Raw genomic sequence first — 15,406 nt, 5'->3', positions numbered from 1 at the left:
TAAAGTATGACACGTAGGGATTTAGCGCAGTCGACAATGATGGGTTTACTGTTGAGTAGATTCAGCTGATCCAGCCAGGATTGAACAGGAGGCGGGGAGAGAGAGGTAGATAGGAGGAGAAATTCAGTTTTGGAGGGATTGAGAATGAGGTGGTAGTTGTGAATAGAGTTGAGGTTAGAGTTGAGTAGTGAGAGATCTTGTGAGGAAGACACCTTGAGGTAGATTTGGGTGTCATCCGCGTAGAGATGGTAGAGGATTCCAGATTTGCTTAGGAGGTTCCCTAATGGTTCCAGATAGAGATTAAAAAGAGTGGGTGCAAGGATTGAACCTTGAGGGACGCCTTGATCAACCACCAGAGGAGACGAGAGACTTCGCAACCTTGATCATTTGGGATCTGTCCGAGAGGAATGAGGCAAACCATTTAAGCACTGTGCCTTCCAAGCCCATTCTCTGTTGAAGAGTGTTGAGGAGGGTTTTGTGATTAACAGTGTCAAAGGCTGCAGAGAGGTCGAGAAGAATCAGCAGGCAGGATTCCCCTGAATCGAGTATATGCAGTGCATCACCGATCACATGAGAGACGTCCAAAGCCCTTTCAGCTCCTGCTTTGCAAGTTGGGGGGAGCACTCTTTGGAGGCCGCATTCGACCTAAAAACCAGAAATATCTGTGAGTTATTGAGTTTCAGGGGCCCGTCACGAGAATCTGCAGGGAACCCTCGACATCTTGCGTTAGGCCCCTGTACCAGCCAGATATGGTGGGCTGCAGCAAGACACCCTAATCTACCCTTCAAGGGGGCTCCCCAAGGTCACTTTTGTCTCACCCCGGGCACAGGAGTGTGTTTTGGGAGACCTAAAATATTACCCTTCTGTGCGGGCATTCAAGGGTTATCCCTAACTGGATGACTCTTAGGGGGGAGTGGCAGGGGGGTGGTGGACGAGGGGAGTGCATGTTTCCAGTCTTGGGCTTCCATTTATTAATCTGAAAAATTATGGAAACAGAAGTTTAGATTCGTTTTAGCAGCACAAATGTGGTTATTAACTGAACCTTATTGCCCACTACTAAGAGTGTTAACACTTGTAAATGCCCCCTGCAGAGGGAGTTAACAACTGTTCATTGCCCGAGTCACAATTATGGACCAGATGTGAAGGCGCTCAGTGAGACGAATGAGTAGCCCAGAATGCCATACGCCACTTACGAGGAGGTGTTCAGCGAATCATCATGTGCCCTGCAAACTAGGAAGGTTCATCCCAGAATCTCCTTGTCCAACCACAGAGCGAATATCCGTCCTCCAGCGCAACTCGTGTATTTCTTGGGCAAGGCAAAAGTGTGTAAAAAAAACCCGAAACAGCCGTGGATATCCCGTCAGCCAAAAGCAGACGAGCGCCTCACGGGAGCTTCTAGCTGCTAGCTCGTGACAGCATCCATATATAACCTTCCCGCGCCCACCTACACAACTCTTACTATGGCCCACCAGGGACAGCGACTCTTCTCTCAAGTTACAGAAGCTCGCTATGCGAAACAACTTTGCATTAAAAGGCCATTTCCCGCCATCTGATTTACAGCTCTCAGGAAATCCGAATTATGCTTACGTGAAAGTCAGCAAATCCCGGGGCTTCGTTACGCAGAAAACTTTGAACCAAAGAGGGACGATTAATGAAGAACGTTCTGGAAGCAAGACTCATGGGGCCTCATTTATGAAAAGTGACGCATCGCTGCATGAAAACAGCGATGCGTCACTTTTCACTGCGCCCTCCTTGCGAGACCAATGATGTGTCATATTTACAGTATGACGCATCATGGTGCAAGGAGTTACAGATACGTCAGTATTTCTGACGTATCTGTATGGCGCAAAAGTGACACATTGTTGGAGTGTGTCACAAAAGTGACGCAACTCCAGCAATGTGTCCTTTCACATGGGGCAAGCCCCATGTGAAAGGGCCTGCGTCAGTCTTACGTCTGCTGTGAGGCAGGCGTAAGAAATTGACACATTTGTGTCCTAGAAGTGGCGCAGTCAAATCTTATAGATTGCACTGCGTCACTTCTATGACCCTGTCTTGCGTCGGTACGCCCCCCCCCCGCATACATTATACCTGGCGTAGGTATAATGTAGCGCAGGGGATTACAAAGTGACGCATCTACCTAGATGCGTCACTTTGTAAATATGGTGCAACTAGGCACATTTTTTACGCTGCTGGTGCGTCACAAAAAGTGATGCACCGGCGGCGTAAAAGTGACGCACGGCCTCATAAATGAGGCCCATGGTCTAGAGGGAAAATCTTCTAGACGAGGGGCTGCTGGGAGATTCCACAAGATAATGTAAGTTGTTTGCCTATGGGCTAGGCCGCATTGGCCTCACTCAATGTGGTTTAGGGATTTCTGGGAATCGGCTGTGTCAATCATAGATTGAACATTCTAAGTGAATCCTGGCCTGCTCTGTGGTGAGCATATGAAGCAGTATATCTCAGGAACTTGACCGGACAACTCTGAAGGCGGAGATGATACCACTGGCTAATTTTATGCCACGAGAAACCCCCCAAAAATGAGTTTTAACAAGCCTGCGTACCTGGGGTGCATAAGCAAGGGCGTGGCTCAAGTCTCTGTCTATATGTATTTTCATACACTAAGAGTAACTACAAAACACTGTGTCACCATTGACGTGCCAATAATAAGGCTATTTATCAAACAGATGCATTCTGGGAGTTGCAGTCTTTGTTCATTTCCAATTAGCCAATCGAAATAAAGTTCCAGAGTGTAGTTAAGTGTTGCACATAATAACAATGCAAAACATTAGATAGCAGACGTTGGATGCCATTGGTGGGACAATAAAATGACAACAGATTACATACACATTGCACGTTATTTACAGTTTCAGGAAAACTAAGATGGAATAATTTACCCAGAACCAAGCAATGGTTGGTCAAGTGCATATATTGGCTCCAGAACTGAATTTCCCAAGTTCTAACGTCAGCAAACTAGTCTCTATACAACTTTTCCTTCTGGGTTGTGAAAGGAAGGACAATAACTGGAGATATCGATTCTGCCTGACCTGGAGCTATTTGGTCAGACTTTTTTACGAGGTTTGTTGGCCAGTTGTGGAGTTCTGCCTCTGCTATTGTTTCTGCTCCCTGTCCAGAGCCCTGGATAGTGGTGTTTCCAATGGTTAACTATGAATCTCGCTCAAGGTAATACAGTAATTATTATGTTAAAAAAGATGACTGTCTAGGCCTATGTCTTTCTTTGTTACTAAATATCTCTTTAGCACACCAATGGAAAACAAGAATTGACAATGCCAATAGATCTTGTTATACGTTGAGTCCTAATGAAAATATATATATTTTTTAAGTTTGCTGCAGTGAAAATAAAGACAAAAACAATTGCTTCACGATGATGATGCCTTAATGAAATAAATTATTTATTGTGATAATTCAGTGTACTTCGAATAGTAAAATAGCCCGTCGTGCATTGCAACGCAAGTTCTCAGTAAAAGGTGGAATGATACACCAGTAAGCCTATAGCATGGGGTGAAAGGGTAATGCCCCTAGTAGTCAGAGCCAAAGTCCACTGGAAGCCATCAGTCTTTAGACAACTGTGCTATCAAGTCAGACTTAAGCAGAGCAGTTTAAGGAAAACACAGTTAAGAAAAACTTTAATACGTAGCAATTACGGTTGCTCAGGTATTACCACAAATATAAGTCAATGTTATTTTATGGGGTGAAAAACACTGCAATGTTAGTTTATCAGGCTGGTTTTTGGAGGAATTCACAAAGGGCTAACGCATCCCGGTTTAATGCTGTGTTTATGTGTTGGCACTCAGTCACTCTCAGGATACACAGCAGCAAAAGGTACTAAGTCCAGCCTAATTCAACAGTCTTCGTTTACCTAGCAGACCAGGCACCTTAGGAGGCTTGTTCTCAATGCTGTTTAGCAGAAAAGGGCCCCCACCTGGGAAAGTCTGAGTTGGCGAGGCAACTGGAGATTTTTAACGGAAGGCCTGTTGTTATGGATTTTTAATGATACACTGGTGCTGTCGAGCTCTCTGCGGCACATCTGTGGGGCTCTTATGTCGAACATGCCAGCTGCGACAGTAAGTGCTACTGCGGAAACCTCAAAGGCTGATATCGGAGAGGCCATCAGTCACAGTCGAAACATGATTTCACTGGTGGATCCCACAGGCCCAGGGAACCTTCTTGATAGAATGGTTTGCTTGTGTGCAAAGGGCAACAAGAACCAAGAATACCGGACTAACTACTAACCTTGGATTCCAGAGCAGCGGGAAGCCCAGCACAAAGCACTTCAACGCCTCGTCAGGAATAGTAAGCGAGATATATACATATATATATGTATATTTCAAGGTCAATCCCGCACTTCCCAAGGATCAAAGCAGACACCGGAAACAAGGAATCTTGAAAAGATATTTATTCAGGCAGAGATAAACGCTGGACGACATGTTTCGTGGGACACAGCCACACCGTATATATATATATATATATATATATATATACATATATATATATATATATATATATATATATATATGTGTGTGTATATATACATTTGAGATGTCATCAGTGATGTCATCAGTGATGTCATTTGAGATGTCATCAGTGATGTCATCAGTGATGTCACTGACCATGTCATGAATGATGTAATATGTGACATCATCAGCAGTGGATTGCGGGTGCGCGATATATAGTTAGTGCAACTAACTATATATGGAATTTCATTGGTTTTATGTCAATAAAATGTCCAGCTAACTATATATGGTCTCTAACCTATGGTTTTTTCAGTGAATTTTCAAGGTTTTGTAAATGCAAATTCCTAACTATATATGGTCTATAACCTATGGTTTTTTCAGTGAATTTCATTGGTTTTTTAAAAGCTAATATCTATAGCTGTAAAATATATTCTTTATTACGTGACGTATCACGTAGCCACGTGAGACGCCTCATGACGCGTCGCATAACCGTGACGTATCGGCTCTGCAGCGCAAACAAAACCCGTAACGTAAGCGTGCCGGAACACGCTTACAGATATATATATTTTTTTTAACCTTAATTAGACAAAATCCACACGTGCACATATCTTGAGGCCTTGCAAAGGCACATCAAACAAACAGTCCCTACAATTTTGCCAAGTTTGCTGGAAATCTATTCCCTTAATTTTTTTTTAATTGTTTCTCTTGGTTTTCCCCTTGTTACGCTTACCGGGACGCTACCCGGTACGCGAACCGGACGCTCCAAAAACACAAGATGGCGGACTCCCGTTACACTGCCGGTTAGCTGCCCGGTTCGCGTACCGGGAAGCGCCTCTACCGCGAAAAATCGCGGGGGACTTTAATATCCCCCTCATCAATCCTAGGGGGTCAGGAGGGGTTTACCTTGCCCTCTTTCCTTCATTTCCCCCTTCTTTTTTCACCACATCTTGTCTCTTGAACCTACCGAGAGACAAGATGGCGGCCGCTCCGGACTGTTTACAATGTTGACAGCTATGCTGCCGGTTAGCTGCCCGGTTAGCTGCCCGGTGAGCTGCCCGGTGAGCTGCCCGGTTCGCGTACCGGGACGCGCCTCTACGGCGTAAAATCGCAAAAAAAAAAAAAATTTTTTTTTTTGCCCCGCGGGGCACTTTAATATCCCCCTCATCAATCCTAGGGGGTCAGGAGTGGTCTACCTTGCCCCCTTTCCTTCATTTCCCCCTTCGTTTTTCACTACATCTTGTCTCTCGATCGTACCGAGAGACAAGATGGCGGCCGCTCTGGACTGTTTAGAATGTTGACAGACACCGGAGAGCCAATCAGCTTCGCTTCGCGAAGTTCCGTTACGCGTCAGGTACGCGAACCGGGGCGCTAACCGGAGCGCTGTCACAGATATATATATTTTTTTAAACGTTAATTTCTCAAAATCCACTGGAGCACATATATTGAGACATAGCAAAGGCACGTCGGGCAAACCATATCTACAATTTTGCCAAGTTTCATGTAAATCTATTCAGCCGTTCGAGCTAAAAGTGAGTCCAACCGCCCTATGGAAAAATGAATGGGAAAAACGCGTTTTGGGACCCCCCTTTTTTCTCGGCCCCCCTTGACGAAACCCCCCCAAATTTTCAGGCTCTGCTCAGAAACAAAATGTGCCATTTTCCTGACAATTTCAGCCAATTCCGTCCACAAACGCCAAAGTTATTAGACATAGAAATTTCAGAAATCCCATAGAGAAAAAATCCTAACTATATATACCCACTGGCTATCGCCAGTAGGTAATATACATATATAAACATATATAATCTGCATATCTATATAAATATAAATGCATGCATACATATACATATATGCATACATATGCATGTTATTTACATGAAAGTTTTAAAAACACTAATAAAAGCAAAGCTAAAAAGCCACCTCATTACAAACAGAATGGCTTTAACTTAAACGATTGTGAGATCTATTGCATTTTCAATGCTTGTTTACTTTGGTTCTATCAAGAAGGCATTCAGATGTGTCACACATTTGCCATAAATTCTGAATGTTAGCACTCTAGTTGCTGATTAGATCACTGTAGTAAAGCTAGTGCTCACCAGGGAAGTCTGCTGCTAATCATGGTTTGCAGCCATTTTCCCGCATTTTTTATCCCGCAGACTTTCAGTCCGCATACCATTATCCCGCAAGGTCATTGACCTCGCATACCATTATCCCGCATTTTTTCAAAACGCATGTGCATTTATCGCGCATGCCTTTACAAAGAATTACGTTTTAAAGGCATGTATGGTAAATGCATTTGCGTTGTGAAAACCACGATGACGAGAGAGGTAAGTGGGTTTGTGTTAATTTTTTCGTGGGTTAGTGATTGTGTAGTGTAGTGTAGTGTTGTGTAGTGTAGTGTTGTGTTAGTGTAGTGTAGAGTTGTGGTGGTTGTTTAGTGTAGGGTCATGCTGGGGGTAGTGTTTTAGGGTTTAGGGTTGTGTTGTAGTGTTTGCGTAGTGTAGGGTCATGCTGGGGGTAGTGTTTTAGGGTTTAGGGTAGTGTTGTAGTGTTTGCGTAGTGTAGGGTCATGCTGGGGGTAGTGTTTTAGGGTTTAGGGTTGTGTTGTAGTGTTTGCGTAGTGTAGGGTCATGCTGGGGCTAGTGTTTTAGGGTTTAGGGTAGTGTTGTAGTGTTTGCGTAGTGTAGGGTCATGCTGGGCGTAGTGTTTTAGGGTTTAGGATAGTGTTGTAGTGTTTGCGTAGTGTAGGGTCATGCTGGGGGTAGTGTTTTAGGGTTTTGGGTAGTGTTGTAGTGTTTGCGTAGTGTAGGGTCATGCCGGGGTGTAGTATTTTAGGGTTTAGGGTAGTGTTGTAGTGTTTGCGTAGTGTAGGGTCATGCTGGGGGTAGTGTTTTAGGGTTTAGGGTTGTGTTGTAGTGTTTGCGTAGTGTAGGGTCATGCTGGGGGTAGTGTTTTAGGGTTGTGTTGTAGTGTTTGTGTAGTGTAGGGTCATGCTGGGGGTAGTGTTTTAGGGTTTAGGGTAGTGTTGTAGTGTTTGCGTAGTGTAGGGTCATGCTGGGGTGTAGTGTTTTAGGGTTTTGGGTAGTATTGTAGTGTTTGCGTAGTGTAGGGTCATGCTGGGGGTAGTGTTTTAGGGTTTAGGGTAGTGTTGTAGTGTTTGCGTAGTGTAGGGTCATGCTGGGGGTAGTGTTTTAGGGTTTAGGGTTGTGTTGTAGTGTTTGCGTAGTGTAGGGTCATGCTGGGGGTAGTGTTTTAGGGTTTAGGGTTGTGTTGTAGTGTTTGTGTAGTGTAGGGTCATGCTGGGGGTAGTGTTTTAGGGTTTTGGGTAGTGTTGTAGCGTTTGCGTAGTGTAGGGTCATGCTGGGGGTAGTGTTTTAGGGTTTAGGGTAGTGTTGTAGTGTTTGTGTAGTGTAGGGTCATGCTGGGGGTAGTGTTTTAGGGTTTAGGGTAGTGTTGTACTGTTTGTGTAGTGTAGGGTCATGCTGGGGGTAGTGTTTTAGGGTTTAGGGTAGTTTAGTTGTTTAGTGTATGCTAAAGGCATATTCGTTCTAAAAGTTTTCGTTATTTTAATTTGCGGCCTAATAGTACATGCAGGATTTTTTTTGCGGACTGATGGTATGCGGGATTTCGTCATATATTCGCTAATCATACTTTCTATGGCAAAATGAACCCCCTCATTTTGTTCCTTTTTAAATTAAATGTTTTAAGAGTTACCACTTTATTCCAATCAAGATGGCTTCAGGTGTGCCATACCTTTGTAATAAGTAGGACTGTTAGCACTCTAGTTGTTCTTTAGAACACTCTGGGACATTCTGTCATTGGGCTATAGTTGGGCTACATCTGGCTGATATTTGGGCTACATTTGTTTTTTTTTGTCTCTGGTGGCCATCTTTGGGCTACATTGGGCTACATTGGGCTACATTTGGGCTCCAACATATATATAGCCCAATGTAGCCCAATATATATTTTTCAAAGTTAATTTTCGTAAAAACCACTGGAGCCTATATCTTGAGACATAGCAAAGGCCCATCGGGCTACCAGTCCCTACAATTTTGCCAAGTTTGGTGTAAATCCATTCAGCCGTTCAGGCTAAAAGTGAGGCCAACCGCCCTATGGAAAATTGCATGGGAAAAACACGTTTTGAGACCCCCCTTTTTTCTCGGCCCCCCCTTGACGAAACCCCCCCAAATTTTCAGGGGCTGCTCAGAAACAAAATGTTCCATTTTCCTGAAAATGTCAGCCAATTCTGTCCTCAAACGCCAAAGTTATTCGACATAAAATTTTCAAAAATCCCATAGGAAAAAAATCCTAACTATATATACCTACTGGCTATCGCCAGTAGGTAATATATATATATATATTTACACAGAGAAACGAAAATCAAACATTCAGGCAGGACAAATAGCTTTTTTGAAGAGAAAAAAATGAGACAAGCCGAATGAACCAACACCGGCTCTTCAGGGAAGCCTACCATTAGCCAACATTTTTCTTCCTCACACTTCAGACTGTTTGATACCAGCGCCTTGACGCCCTCGGGCAAAGTTGCGCTATTAAAATAAAAAAAATATATATATCAGATTAAATTGTGTATGCGGTGTAAAGTGAGTCAACGACGTTTCAATCCCTTTGAAGAAATAATGGGATCATCATCAGGACAAAATTAATGCATGCCTGAGAGCCATATGCCCGTGCACGGTGCGCTAGCCACGTGGTAGGAGAGCTTCAATGAGTGAATCAATTGGGGAGCTGCGGGGGAGGTCAGCAATTGCAAGAGAACCAGACAGTTCTGCAATGGGAGTGGCGGTCTGGGTTGGCCGACAGGATTTGTGGCTGTGGGGTGCCAAGGGCACGGTAGCCTGCAATGGCTCACTTGTGTGGTCCGGTGCTGGCAATGGAATGTGAACCGCTAGTGGGGTCCGGTACTGACGATCAAAATTGGACGTTATGATGATAATGAGACTTTGGTCAGGGATTGGCATTCCAGGACCTGCAATGCAGGAGGCGAAAGTTAACCTGGTCTGCGCCTGCATGACGAGTGGTAGAGGCTCAATAACCGGGCAGGGTGCGCTAGCCATGGGGTAGGAGAGCTTCAATGAGTGAACTGACTGAGGAGCTGCGGGGGAGATCAACAATTGCAAGGGAAGCGGACAGTACCGCCACAGGAGTGGCGGTCTGGGTTGGCCAGCAGGATTTCTGATTGTGGGGCGCCAAGGGCACGGTAGCCTGCAATGGGTCACTTATGTGGTCCGGTGCTGGCAATGGAATGTGAACCGCTAGTGGGGTCGATCAAAATTGGATCGGTATGATGATAATGAGAGTTTTTCCAGGGATTGGCATTTAAAGACCTGCGATGCAGGAGGAAAAAGTGAACCTGGTCCGCGGTTGCATGAACAGTGGGAGAGGTTCGATAACCTGCGGTGCGATAACACGTAGGGCTCTATGGCTGGGTGCTCGCACTAACTTTTAGCCATGCAAAACAGCAGCCACACTGTATACAACATAGCTAAAACACATTGGCAAAGCCAATGGCTCTTGCACAGGGGACACCTATCCGGTGTGTCAATGCTTGTGTATAGGAAAGGGACCTGTGGGTCCTTATCTGCACTATGGGCACGGGTAGGTCGAGGTCTTTGCCTGCTTGAGATGAGAGTAGATGTTTTGGACAAGTGTAGAACATAATTAGGCACTGATTACGAGTGTAGGTGATATTTCGCGCACCTGAAAAATAACTATGCCATAGGGTACATTATCAGGTGCAATAAATAGCGCCTATTATGAGTTTGTTGTGAATATCATGCAGATTTTGGCGTTTAATGAACCAAAATCTTCATGGCAAGGTAAATATAGTAAATATGTTTCCTGTTAAATGTCGATATGTTTAACCTGCCGAAATTTAATGAAGCTAGAGGCATTTAACGAAGCTAGAGGCATTTAACGAAGCTAGAGGAATTTAATAAAGCTAGAGGCATTTAACAGATACGATAATTAGCGGATCGTTAAATGCCTTTTACTCTTAATTCCAACCCATGCGTAAACAGGGGTTTACCCATGGGTTGGAATTAACCAACCCACTCGTAAAGAGGCAGTAAATAAGCCTAGGCGGCCTTACCTACACGGCCAGACTTGAGAACAGAAAGCAGCCCAGGAATGAATGCTCACACCAGCCACGCCCTCTCCCTTCGTCTCCTCGCAAATCTCTCTTTTCATCCATTCCTTCCCTCCCCTGTCTCTTATCCTTCGTGTCCCTCTCTGATGCTTCCTCTATACCTTCCCTGCCTCCCTCTCGTCCAGTTTCTCTCTCTTGAAATCTCCCTGTGCCTGCTGAAGTGAACCTCGGGCTAACTGAGAAAAGTGACAGGGGCAGCTATGGGTTTTCCAAACGGCCTCCACGGATCCAGCCCACTGGGGAAATGCCCGTGGAATAAAAGGCCCGCCCGGCCCTGCGTAACAGAAATAAATGTGGGGATGGCTGGACATGTAGTCGTTAGAGGATGTAAAGGGGTTAGGTCATTTTCATTCAAATTGCGTATTCAACGCGCCCCCTGGTGGCTTGCATAGCTCAGGACAAAATCTGCGGAATGAATAGAGAGGAAAGAGAACTGGTACTAATAAGTAATGTTGCAGGCTGACAACAGCACCGTTTATGACAGGACCAGGTAGAAACGATCCGTTAGGCTGGCAAGCAAAGGGTTACGCTGGAGCCAGTGCGGGCGCTTTAAGTTGCGGGTTATCTGCGGTAGTAGTCGGTAATGTTTCTCTGATTTTTGTCAGAGCGCGGTATCCAAACACCGCCCCGAAACATCATGTCTGGCCTGCATGTCTGCATGGTACGGGTGCTAGGACCAGCTCCAGGGCTGTGCCCTTCTATTTCTGCCCTGGCCTGCCCTCGCTCCCCTCCCCTTCGGAGGGGGCCTCGGCGGGCCCTGGGTATCACATTTCCTCCGGGAGGATGTGGGAGCGTCGGATATTACAGGCTCCGCTGTGTACAGTGCCTGGGCACTCAGTAACTCGAGGAGGCGGGAGAGGCGGGCTGCACAGACATGTCTGGCATCTGGAGAACTCCGTGTTTTTAAAACCGACTGAGCACGCCGCTTCATCTGGAGATAATGTGCACTCAGCCTCGCTGCTCTCCTGTTGTCATTTCTCTGTGATTGGCCCGTCCCTCGCTGTTCTGGTTCTTTCTTCCTTTCCCTTTCATGCACACACTTCTCCTCTCCTGTCCACTTACCTCTCCATCTCCTGCCTTGTTGTTTACCTTCTTGCCTCCATTTGCCACTTCTCCTATACCTGTCGATTTACCTTCTGCATCTGTTTAGTTCATTGTATTTGAGTTGCTTACTGTAGCGCCCGAAGACCAGTTCTAGGCACCACGGCGCTGCACAAATAGGTCTTTAGATCAAGCAGACTTGTCCATCAAGTGGCAGAATGGCCATTTCGAACCAATTAAAGTGGCTGCAGGAGCACTGGGACAAGGAGGGCAAAGTGCTGGGGAGAAGTGTTTAAATGCGAGGACAGGGGAATGACATAGTGGATTAATTCCAAAGAGATAACCGCCATTTTTCTAACCTTAGAGAGTCCCACCCCTTTTCGTTGTACTTGCTAAAACACATCGCCTCCCCAACATTCTGTACAAGCCAGAGAGATTTTCATTGAAGACATAAACACACACACAACTGCACACTTTGTTTACATTTGCTCCCAGTGATCCTCTCACACTCCACATGTCTGAAGGGCTGACCATCACTCACGCTGCACACCCACAGAGCTCTCCACCCCTACATACTGCACATGTCCAAAGAGCTCTGCATGTGTCAAGAGAGCTCTCCACCCTCACACACTACATAAGTTCAGTTTTCCGTCCACCACACACTGCACATGTTCAGAGCTCCCCATCCCACACACTGCACTTCTTAACAGCGATATCCACCCCCACACACAGGTAATGTCAATAGAGCTACCCAAATATCAAAAGAACTCACCCCTCACTGCACATTGCAATAGATCTCTCCTTCCCCTCCACACCGCGCATGTCCACAGAACCTACATACTACACATGTTCACAGAGCTCACAATCCCACACACTGCACATGTTTGCAGAGCTCTGTACCCCCCCACACAATGCAGATGTTCATAGATATCACCATCTCTCACAGAGTGCACAAGTCCACAAAGCTCTCCACTCTATGCACTATCTATGCACTATACATATCAACAGACCTGTCCAACCCTCACACTCAGTACATGTCCACTGAGCTTTCCATTCTAAACAAACTGCACATGGTCACAAAGCTTTCCATCCATCATACACTGCACGTGATCACGAAGCTCTTTATCTCCCTCACACTGCACATGTTCAAAGAGCTCTCCATATTCCACACAGCACACATGTTAACAGAGCACCCCATTCCCTAGACACTGCACATGATCACAGACCTCTCCAACCATCACATACTGCACAGGTCCACAGAGCTCTCCACGTGTCAGCAGAACAACCCACCCCTAGACATTGCACGTGTCCACAGAACTCTCCATCTCACACACACTGCCCATGCCCACAGAACTCTCCCCCACACTGCACATGTACACAGAGCTCTCCACATCTCATAGACCTTCATCGCCTACACTCCGCATGTGTGGTTTGATATGGAACCCCAGGCCCTGCATATATCCAAACAGAGCTTCCACCCCCACGCGGGCATACATGCCTAAATATCTCCCACTCAGCATCATATGCATCAGGCTTCTCCAACGAGTAGCTCACGAGCTACTGGTAGCTCTCTAACTACCAGTAACTCTCCTGTGCGCAGCCAGAGAACGAAATTAGACACTTCTGCTTGGTTGAAATAATATGCTCTCTGCATCCCCACATCCTGCACATTTCCGAAGTCCACACAGTGTGTATGTTCCCAGAGAGGTAAAATGTACACCTACCGTGCACAGGCTCACATATCTTGAACCCCCGGACACTAGACATGTGCTCAGGGTTGCAGAACCCACGCACTGCACATGGCATCACATTTCTCCATGAGCCATAGTTACATTGCACATGTGCTCATAGATCTTCTCCCCAGCACCCTGCACATGTTTGAAGAAATTGATCACATATTGCCCACATACTGCATATGTATTCTGATCTCCAGCACTTACTCACACTACACATGGATCACATATCTCCATGCACCACACACACTGCACACAGGTCACATGCCTGTGCTCTGCTGCTGGCCACAGCATGTAGCCAACATTGGCTCATTTTGGGATCCAGATTTGGGGCTTCTATTAAACCTGACTTTATAAGAAGTAGAGAATGCCATGGAGGCTTGGCAGGCAGCCTCCACTGCTTGAAACTGAGAGGAAAAATCAATTCAGCTGAAAACCTTCTGCCAACTCAAATACAACCTGATAAAAAAAACAGAAAAAACGCTGGCAACACCAACCCACACCCTATCCCAATTCTAATTGTGCATAGAAGCATCTAACTAGTACCATTAGAATTATTCAAAACAACAACATGAAATATATAGGCCATATTCAAGTATATGATGTACCTGACCTCAACAGGATCAAATTTAGAAATCTAGAAGATCTTTTCGAATCTACCCACTTACAAAATTGAAGTTCTAAATTGAGTTAAAATGCCTGAATCTTCGTGCCACAATACCCAACACTCACTCTACTAATAAAAAGTCATGTTTCTCAAGCTTCGAGTCACATACAAGATATGGGATCGTAAATCATATTTGAACCTCTCAAAGGTTCCCCATCCAGGACCAGCACACATCCGACCACGAAAAATAAACACAATAACTAGGAAAGGCAAACTAAAATAACTATCTTCTTTCCTATCTGTATGGACTTCTTCTGCACCTCTTCTGGGACATGAAGCGCTATATAAATGCTACTAAAATACAACTCACACAAAAACCGCACAATTTTCTTTTAGTAAAACCAAAGGAAATGAACACCGTCTTTCCCGATATTCAAATCACTCACAAATGCACAAGTTACAATTAGGGCTCGAGTTTCCAAATCTTCCCCCTGGCTTGCCTCGTGGCTCCCAGCCCACCCTCGGCGCGTCCCTGGGACTCGCGCCCTCACCTGCATCAGGACCAGGGGGGCAGAGATGCTCCGGGCCGCTCCTCGTCCCCCAGGCCCCTGGGGTCCTCGGCTTCCAACCACATTTGCTTAACCCCGACAGATTGCCGCAGACGGTCGCCTCTCTCCTCCTCCTCAGCCTCTCCGTGTCCCGGCCCCGGGCGGAGGGAGGAAGTCTGGAAGGAGGAGAGGCAGGCCGGGAGGGAGGGGACTCCAGCCGGGTGGGAGTGTGGATATGAAACTTTTAATATAACAGACTCTCTTTTGTTTCCCCGCCAGCATATGGTCTGCTTCTCCCATGCTGAAGGCATTAAGGGGGGTATTTTTAGGCCTTCATGCTGCAGTATAAACACAGGGCCATATTCCTCCGAAATCAAATAAATGTAGAATTGAAGAAGTGCACAGAAAAGAGAACAGCAAGAGGCAGAGCAGACCTTTACAGGAAAGAACACAATGCTCGCTTTTGTCTCAGAAGGGGTTGGCGTTTTTGGAGCGGTGGTTTTTCTCGTGAAGGGGTTACAGAATTTCCTGCACCTACCTGAGAGAATTCAAACGACCCTGAGAAGGGGTCTTGGGGGGGAAAGGGGATGAGGACGCCTTTTATTCATCCCATGACTGGCTCCATTCACCTTCCCCGTGTACATCCACCCCATGACCCAGAGGGGCCCAGGCGCCTTTGAAACGCGGAGGTGGGAACATGGACACCTCTGAGGGCTTCTATTCTTGGGCACAGCGAGGAGATGCGAGACCTGAAGGTCCATCAAACCGTGCTGTGAATGTGGGACACACTGACACAGCCCTCTCTTTGACACCTCATGAGACCAGAGGCTTGCGCAGGCTAT

At 46.0% G+C, this 15,406-nt stretch overlaps 1 protein-coding gene across 1 annotated transcript in view; it reads right to left on the bottom strand.

Moving 5' to 3' along the window:
• The window catches only part of SYNPO (synaptopodin), a 185,422-nt gene extending 170,705 nt beyond the window's left edge, over positions 1-14,717 (bottom strand). The window contains exon 1 of the mRNA XM_078653601.1: positions 14,568-14,717. The gene's annotated coding sequence lies outside the window, so the exon portion shown is untranslated. The remainder of the gene's footprint in view (positions 1-14,567) is intronic.
• Between the last annotated feature and the right edge of the window lie 689 nt (positions 14,718-15,406).

Source organism: Lissotriton helveticus, chromosome 7, assembly GCF_964261635.1.
Source record: "Lissotriton helveticus chromosome 7, aLisHel1.1, whole genome shotgun sequence".
Classification (NCBI taxonomy): domain Eukaryota; kingdom Metazoa; phylum Chordata; class Amphibia; order Caudata; family Salamandridae; genus Lissotriton; species Lissotriton helveticus.
This window is presented reverse-complemented; position numbering and strand designations above follow the sequence as displayed.